The 9,831-nt window shown below is 35.4% G+C and overlaps 1 non-coding gene across 1 annotated transcript; it reads left to right on the top strand.

The window, feature by feature from the left end:
• Positions 1-4,461: 4,461 nt before the first annotated feature.
• Positions 4,462-4,564, top strand: LOC122100502. The gene has a single exon (XR_006146181.1). It is a non-coding gene; the product is annotated as a U6 spliceosomal RNA (small nuclear RNA).
• Positions 4,565-9,831: the final 5,267 nt, after the last annotated feature.

Raw genomic sequence — 9,831 nt, 5'->3', positions numbered from 1 at the left:
AGAACTAGCATTCCCTGGGGAGCAAGGAGACTCCATATGACGTTTACTTACTGAGATTTCCGATTGACTTGCTATCACTTGTACTGCATTTTGAAAGTCGAATGTGTCAAAACCTACCCATTTGAAGAGATAAGAGGAGATGCTGGGAAGATGGCTCAGTGGTAGAGTTCTTGCTTTGCATGCATGAGGCCTGGGTTCAATTCTTCAGCACCACATAAAAAGAAAAAGCTGGAAGTGGTGCTGTGGCTCCAGTGGTAGAGCACTAGCCTTGAGATGAAGAGCTGAGGGACAGCGCCTAAGCCCAGAGTTCAAGGTCTACACTGGAGTGGAGCTTGTATTGAGTACATAACAAACTGCTTCATGTATTTGGCATGTTACCTGTCTCCAGTGTGCCGTAAGAATAGGACTATCATATAAATTAATAAATTACTTTAAAAAAAGAGATAGGAGTGGTAAAAGAATTTTTAGAGACAAATACATCTTCAACATATTTGATTCCAAACATTATGTCTAAGGCATATTCAACAAGTAGTGAAACTTGTGTTGTCTGTAACTATGTGTCTTTCTCCATGTGTGCATGTGTACATGTGTGTATGTATGTATTTTTGTGTATAGTAACATGCATGTATACATATATAAGGGCATATACACACATATATGCATTTAAAAATAAATATACATATACAAATATATGTGTATATATTTATATCAGTTGTTCAATGATTTAATCTATAGTTCCCAGCACATTGTCATTCTCACAAAGTGTACATGATAAACTGCTCTGAGGTTCCGTGCTCTATGATGGGCATCCTTTGTAATCACTTCCCCCATTACCTTGTTTTTCATCCCTGAATATATTAGGTCTACTTTCCACAGGAAAGCGTTGTTTTCATTACATGTATTTACTTATAATAAAAGAAAAAGGTCGTTTGTAAAAGAAAACGAACTTTTAGGTCAGAGGTTAAAAGTATCCTATCCGTTTCAATGATTCCTATGAGATAAAATTTATAACAGTAGTAAAAGTGAAAAGGAATTCCTAGATCTGTTGTTTTGCCATTTAGAATAGAAATGAATAACATCACGTCACTGTTATAACTCTTAAAGAATGCAAGGGTAACTGATGGTCGCTATCATGTTCCCACAAAACCAGTGGATTCTGAAGGATAATAGTAGACCAGCAGAAATTCTTTTTTTTTTTTTATTGTGAAAATACTGTACAGAGGGTTTATAATTACATGGGCAAGACGGTGAGTACATTTCTTATCAAGCATTGTAGCCTCCTCCTTTGTTTACCCTTCCTATCTCTTCCCATCTTTCCTCCCACCCCTCCTCCCCCCCCCCCAAGTTGTAAAGTTCGATTTTGACATGACAACTTGTACTTCTCATTGTTGCAACAGGTCCACCTGTATCCTTATTTAAACGACTTGTTTTTCCACTTCCCCTCCACAAATTATACCGACATCAAATATAGTGAAAGCAGGGGTTATACTGTAGGGGAGGGACATATTAGGGTGAGGTGGTATGACAATGTTGTTTTGATTTGCATTTTTTTATGGCTAGGGAGGTTGAGCATTTTTTCATGTGTCTATTGGCCATCCTTCTTTCTTCTTCAGAGAAGTTTCTCTTTAAGTCATTAGCCTACTTATTTATTTGGCAGTTGTTTCTTTGAGGATTTATTTTTGGGGGATTTAATTTTTTGAGTTCCAAGTATATTTTAGATATGAGACCCTTGTCCGTTTTATGGCTAGTGAAGATCTTCTCCCAATCTGTGGGTTTTCTATTGATCTTGCTAGCTATGTCCTTTGCCATGCAGAAGCTCTGCAACTTCATGCAATCCCATTTGTCCAACCTTTCTTTGATTTGTTGTGTTTCCGGGTCTCTATTCAGAAAATTTCAGCCAGAGCCAAGGAGACCTAGGGTTTCTCCTATTCCATCCTGTAATGTTTTCAGAGTGTCTGCTTTGACTCCGTGGTCTTTGATCCATTTGGAGTTGATTCTGGTGCAGGGTGATATATAAGGATCTAGCTTTAGTTTTCTACAAGTAGTTAAGCAATTTTGACAGCACCATTTACTGAAGAGGCTGTCTTTCTTCCATTCTATTTTTTTAGCTCCCTTATCAAAGATTAGATGACTATAGGTCTTTAGGTTCATTTCTGGGTTTTCAATTCTATGCCATTGGTCCTGAAGTCTGTTCTTGTGCCAGTACCAAGCTATTTTGATTACTATGGCTTTATAGTAGAGTTTGAAATTTGGTATTGATATTCCTCCAGCAGTGTTCTTTCTATTGAGGAGCGTTTTTGTTATTCGGGGTCTTTTATTATTCCATATGAATTTTTGGATTGCCTCTTCTATTTCCTTGAAGAATGAGGTTGGAATTTTGATAGGTATTGCATTAAATTTGTAGATAGCCTTGGGAAGTATTGCCATTTTCACGATGTTAATCTTTCCAATCCAGGAGCATGGGAGTTTTTCCCATTTTCTAAGTTCTGTTTTGATTTCCTTTTTCAAGTTTTTAAAGTTTTCACCATAGAAGAGCAGCAGACATGGAGCATGAAAGAGAAAGAGAGGAAATGGGAGAGTGAAAGAGAAAGAGAAATATCACAATACTGAAAGTGCATAACAGATAAACAAGAGCAGTATGAGAATATTCATACTGCTGTCTTTAGACTCTACATATACATTTGAAGGTATTTGATGTATGATAACCCATCAAAATGAAATATAAAGTTATTTTGTTAAAAATAAAAATGTCTCAGGAGAAATTTTAAATGTAAAAACAATCTTCATGGAAGCAAACTCTGAGCTATTTCATGACTTTGAAAGGATAAAGTGGTTGAAGTTAGTATAAATTCAGAAGTATGACAATTCACAATGATATAAAAAGGTATTCATATATTTAATAACATAACCCAAAGCAGAAAGCAAATGTTGGATAATTGATTTTTTAAAAAACATTCTGTCAGGTGCTTGGAAGGTGGCTCAGTGTTAGAGTGCTTGCCTTGCATGTATGAGGCCCTAGATTTGATTTCTCAGCACCACATAAGCAGAAAAAGATGGAAGTGGTGTTGTGGCTCAAGTGGTAGCACTAGCCTTGAGCTGAGGGACAGCACCTAGGACCCAGAGTTCAAGCCCCATTACCAGCAAAATCAAAATATAAAGCAAAACTAAACACAGTCTCTCACTTTTGTGGCCTCAACTCTTTAAAATCACTGCTTCAGCCTCTGGGTAAGATTTTAGGTGTGGACATTTATCAACATTCCTGATTCAGACTCTACTTCATAACTTTTTAAATAAATATTTTGTTCTTAATTTTCCTCTTCATAAATTCACATGCACCTATAAAAAATGGTTTGGCCATCCCAGTAACCTTCTCCAAGTACTTCATAATGATGACTTACAAAAAGTTGTATTATATTACAACAAGGAAAACAATGCTACAAATAAGAAAAACCAATAATTAAATATTAATGATTAATAAAATGAAAAACAAAACAATTACCAGTGTTTTCAGTATTTGAAGGGTACTACGTATTAGATTTTACTATTTTCTCATATTCCTGTACATTTAAAACTGCCTAAGATTATGATGTTCAACAAGAGTTTTAAAGGCTATGAGCAGTCTTTAAAGTTACCCATTAAGATTACTATTTATGGCTCATCTCATCATTTGTATATGGCTTATATCATTATTTGTTCCTCACTAACATCTAAAAAAAGGAAGCCCTATATTTTTAATAGAAACTATGTAGTTAAAAGTCTTAACTCTTTATTTTGCTCCTTTACACAAAGACTTTGCAACTTCTCATTAGTAAAATTTCTATAAACTCTGAAATGTACATACTTAGTAGCATATGTCTGCTACCATAAATCTTAAATACTTTATCAAAAAGTTTTATGACCTGGGGCTGGGTAGGTGGCTTCGTGGTAGAGTGCTTGCCTTGCATGCATGAAGCCCTGGGTTCGATTCCTTAGCACCACATAAGCAAAAAGAAAAAAGTTGGAACTGGCACGTTGGTTCAAGTGGTAGAGCCGTAGCTTTGAGCTGAAGAGCTGAGGGACAGCGCCCAGTCCCAGAGTTCAGGCCCCACTCGCAGACTCCCACCCCAAAAAAAATTTATGTCCTGCCAAACAGTCCTAGTTTTGGCATATATAAGCAAATTCCCAAAATTAAATATGTTTAAAACATTAAAACTTAAAAAAAAACCTTAACACTTGCTTCAGTGTTCATTATGACAGGTGCCTTGTATAAAATAATTGAATTCCTCCTCTTACACATCTCTTGAACAACAAATATCTGGAATTATTTTGTTTTTGACATGTCAGTCTTTATTCTTAAATGTGTGCTTATGTAAGAAGTACATGGTTCTAAAATTTCATGGCAATTCTTTTGAGCTTACTTTTTGTTGAAGTGTCTAGTTTAAGAAAATAAATTACACTTTATATATAAAAAATGTTCTATGCTCAATTCAGCATCAAGTACTCTAACATTGGAACAATACAGAGAATATTAGAATGGCCCCTGAGAAAGGATGACAGGCAAATTCCTGAACCATTCCATACTTTTATAACAACAGATGCTGGAGGGGATGTAGCCACAAGAGAACTGTACTGCCTTCTTGGTGGGAGTGTAAACTTATTCAACCCTTTGGAAAGTACTATGGAGGTTCCTCAAAAGACTCCACATAGAGCTCCCCTATGACCCAGGAATCCCACTTTTGTACATTTACCCAGATGATCACAAATAAGACCACACTAAAGCTACCAGCACAACTATGTTTACTGCAGCATTATTTACCATCGCTAAGATCTGAAACCAACCCAGATGCCCCTCAGTAGATGAATGGATCAAGAAAATGTGGTATTTATATCAATGGAATTCTATTTCTCCATCAGAAAGAATGGCATCACCCAATTTGTTAGAAAATGGAAAGACTTGGAAAAAAATATTAAGTGATGTAAGGCAGATCCAGAGAAACATAGGCCCTATGTTTTCCTTAATTTTTAATAACTATTTTATGTCTGAGATAAGCAGAAAAGGTTAAAAGCTTTGCACATATGACCAGATTAGGCAAATCAAACCCAAGATAGGAACACACGTGTGTTTTTCTCTTGCTTGTTATTGATTCTAACGTACTTATAACAGGTGATGTGTTTTTTTTTTTTGTTTCTTTATATGTTCCTCCCCCATGCTATAACCCGTTTACACTGTATTTGAAGTTGGTGCGCCCACATCTTGTATATACGTTCCTCTAATTTGGGGAGGGAAAGGAAAAAAAACAAGATGCTTAAATAGGGATACAGGTTGACCCATTATAACAATGAGATGCACAAGACACTATGATGAAAAATGAACTTTACAATTTAGGCAGGGGAAGTGTACTTAGGGAGGGGAGTGTGCTTGTAGAGGTGGGAGGGAAGGGATGGTAGGGGAACATAAAGGAGGAGGTAACAATGCATGTTAGGAAATGTACTCATTACCTTGCTCATGGAAATGTGATCCCTGTGTACAGAATTTTACAATAGAAAACATATAACATGTTCTGAGATGGAAGAGTTTATTTCCTTTATTTTACTCATATAATATTGTTAACAAAGAAATTAATGCAAAACACTAATATGAAGGTATTTTGAATGTGTGTGTGTGTGTGTGTGTGTGTGTGTGCAAGAGCGTGTGTTCTCATCCAATTGCATGTATGTTGGTGTGCTCAGAGTTTGAAATCAGGGCTTCAAAGTCTTGCTAGGCCTTTCCTCTCTAGATTGGTGAGCTATTATATGAGCTACATCTCCATTCCTGGCCTGTTGCTAATTCATTGAAATTTTTGAAAAATAATCCTATGAATTTATTTTTTCCTCATTGGTTTCCAACTGTTATCCACAGATCTCTAGCTTCAGTGTTGATATGGCGAATAGTTAGGTTTACAGATGTGACCAACCAGCGCAAGTGTTTTAGAATAATTTTAAAAGTAGAAGAAAGTTTACTTCACGGGGTCCTGTTTTATCATTAATTTTTAAAGCGTTTTGGAGTGATTATATGCAATTTTTTTTCGTTTTTTTGGATTCTTAACACAATAAGTGAAAATATTTAAAAGTTTTAGTACTTTTTAAAAAGGAAACAGGAACTATGGGACTGAAGAAATTTTTCTCTTATAAGCTCAGCTCTGTGCATGATAACCCAATGTCACCAACACAATCTGTGTTGTGTTGAAGACCAAATGTAACAGAAAACTATCACCATGGGCAATAATTGCTATGCTATTATTTCTTGGAAATATGAACATTGAATTGAGAGTGTAAGAGAATGGAGAGATTTTACCTACCTTTTGTGTATTGCTGAAAGACTTTTGGAAACTTTGACTCATTTCTTTGCTCAAAGTGTGTGTTTGAGCCATGCACTTACTGCCTTTAATTACAATTTTTCCAAACACTAAAATGGTAATAACATTAGCTTTATAGAAAATGTTATCTTAAGAATTAAGGGAAATAAAACTTGTGAAATACTTAACACAAACGTCTATGAATGAGTTTGAGTTTAGCCAGAAGTTTTTAAAATACTAAAAAGAATGTGATAAGTATTACAGAAACCATTACATGTAGTGAGCAATCAGAAGTAATGTTATCTATTGACCATGCTCTGCTTCCAAGGAAGCCAGGTGGATAACTTCTCATGCTGTAAATCAAACTGGTTATCTTATGTCTTGTGTGTGTAAAAATGTCAGGGACAGAATGATGAAGGAATGTTGTAGACTGAGGTGAAGTCCATATGAAAATGTGCAAAACTGATAAAACATAAAAGTATCTTAGTAGTAAATTGTGTTTTACATTATTTAAATTACATCACAAAGTTAAGAAAGACCTAGAAAAATGAATTCTCTTTTTGATGTCCTATCATAGGTCCTTGGATCAACTCTTTCCTCATTCTTGTAGAGGTATCATCAGATGAGATGAACTATATTATTTTTTTGTTTGCTTCCTTCCATTTATTCTTCATTTGACACCTCAACTAATTGAGACTGAAAGAAACCAAGGGAAATTAGACACACAGGCTTTGGAAAGAACAATCAATGTCAAATAAATAAAACACATACAGCCTTGGAAAAAGTCTGACTAAATTGAGTTATATAGTCTCAAGCGTCAACAGAAAATGATTAAGAAATATCATGCTATTGATAATTGAAAATGATAGGAGTTGCTTAATATTTTTCCTTTCTACTACTTTGAATTAATTATTGATTTTGTATAGAGAGATTAAAGATGAGATTAACAAGAAACTAGATTAAAAATGGACAAAAGATCTGAACAGACATATTCTTCTTAAAGCCCTGAAAAATCGCCAGTAAGTTTACAAAGTTGTTTAATACAACTCCTATGCTGGCTTAATGTTTTGTGAGCAGAAGTCATTAGAGAAATGTAATTCAAAATTACTATGATACTACTTCATAACTACTATAACTTTTATCAAAAAGATCAAAGGAATCAGGTGTGGTGGCAAAAGATTTTAATTCTAAGCATTTAGGAGGTTGGATAAGTCTAAGGCCAGTCTGGGGTACTGCACATAGCAAAAACCGGCACTTTATTACCTTTTAACAAAGGTAATAATGTTGGTGAGAGTGTGGAGAAAAGGAGATTTTCTATACTCTTCTTCAAAATACAGATTAGTGTTCTCCTTGCAGAAAGTAATATGCAGTTTTCTATAGAACTCCAAAATTAAAATATCATCTGCCCCACCAATCATGTGATTATTTCTCTCTGGGTAACTCAAATATATCTGTAGTTCATTGTTATTCACATCATTCACAACAACAGCCAATATATAAATCAAAGTTCAGTGTTCAACTACAGACTAATAAAGCAACCGTGATACATGCACAAATATCTTTCTCTGTTTCATTCTTAAAATAGCAAGATACTTATGCCATAAGCCACAACTTACAATGACCTGAAGGATGAATTCTAAATGAAGAAAAATAATGTACTCTGATCTTTGTAAACACACACACACACACACACACACACACACACACACACACAAACCAACCTCAAACATTAAGAGAGAAATTTTTTAAAAAGTAAAATAAAGTGGAATTACTGTGGCACTTAGGTCACAATGTAGAAGATAGTAGATATACTGGTTGAACCGGTATAGAGTCGTAATGTACAACATGAGGATACAGGGGACAACACTGGCCTTACATAGGAATGAAGCTAAATTAGTACGAGTTGTTTTTCCGAGTAGGGGTTGCTCTTTTATTTGTTCTTCCTTCAGTAATGGATAAGATGAACGTAATTCTTTAAATATTCCTGCCTATTTGTAGAAATAATAACAAACAATATAGCAATAATGTTGCATGCTCAACATAGAACAAAATGTCAAATTAAACTACATGAGATTATCCTTGATGTAAACTAATTATTACAAATAAAAGAAACCATGGGACCTATGTTTCTTTAAGTCTGGCTTACTTCACTTAATATGATTTATTTCCAAGATCTTCCATTTCCTCAAAAATGAGATGGTAGCTTTCTTTCTGATGGAAATATAGGATTTTGTGTGTGTATGTGTGTGTGTGTGTGTGTGTGTGTGTGTGTGTGTGTGTGTGTGTGTGTGTGTGTCCAGTCGTGGGGCCTGAACTCTGGGCCTGGGCACTTTCCCTCAGCTCTTCAGCTCAAGGTTAGCACTCTACCACTTGAGCCACAGCGCCACTTCTGGCTTTTTTTCTTTTTGCTTATGTGGTGCAGAGGAATCGAATCCAGGGACACAGGAATGCAAGGCAAGTGCTCTACCACTGAGCCACTTCCCCAGCCCTGGAAGCATAGTAGTGCATGTATGTATATCTCTCTGTTGTGTGTGTGTGTGTGTGTCATTTTCTTGATCCATTCAGCTACTGAGGGGCATCTGAGTTGATTCCATATCTTAGCTAGGGTAAATACTACTGTAAGAAACATAATTGTGCTGGTAGCTTTAGTGTAGCCTTGTTTGTGGTCACGTTGTTAAATGCCCAGAAGTGAGATTACTGGGTAATAGGGGAGCATTATTGTGTACATCAAGGATAACCATAGTAGATGAGCAGATTAGCTCAAAGCTATGTACATATGACACTATAAGGTGATTCCAAGTGAAATAAACTCCAATACATGTTCTTTGTTGTTGTTCTTAATGTACTATGGGATTTGTTTTTATTTTTGTTTTATTTGTGTTTTCCCCACCTATGGTTTATCGCCTGAAGTCACTGTATTGGATTTTGATGCCCTGGGTATTGTAATTATGTTGATCTGAACTTGGGAAAGGAAATAGAAAAAACAAAATGGTGAGACAAAGGACAAATGGGTAACCTAAACAACTGTGATACTCACAAAACAAAATGTTGGAAATAATCTTGGGGGGGCGGCATTGGGATGGAGGGAGAAAAATTGGAGAAGGGGTAACAAGTTATAAAAGAAATGAATTCATTACCTTACTTATGTAACTAACCCCCCCCCCCCTGTACTTTATCTTGACAATACAATTTAAATAAAAAATAAAATAAAATATATGTGAGCAGCAATACAGGAGATATGAGTGGGGGCAACAGCTGTGGAGATCAGTAATTTTACTTTTACATAAGAAGTAATAACCTAGCATACAGATTTTCAGCCTCATGTCAGCCATTAAAAAGGGAAAACAAAATGCACAATCAGCAAACCAGTAGAGATGAAATAGAAAACTAACCGAGGTGAAGAGATGACTTGGGCCAGTAATAACAAATGACACAATTAGGAAACAAATAACAAGCCGCTGAGTTTAAAAAATATTACCCATAATTCTATTAAATGTTGTTTTCAACACAATTTGTT

The sequence above is a fragment of the Dipodomys spectabilis genome, unplaced genomic scaffold, assembly GCF_019054845.1.
Source record: "Dipodomys spectabilis isolate Male_0828 unplaced genomic scaffold, ASM1905484v1 ptg000581l, whole genome shotgun sequence".
Taxonomy (NCBI): Eukaryota; Metazoa; Chordata; class Mammalia; order Rodentia; family Heteromyidae; genus Dipodomys; species Dipodomys spectabilis.
Note: the sequence above shows the minus strand (reverse complement) of the source record. Positions and strands in the feature narration are given on the sequence as shown.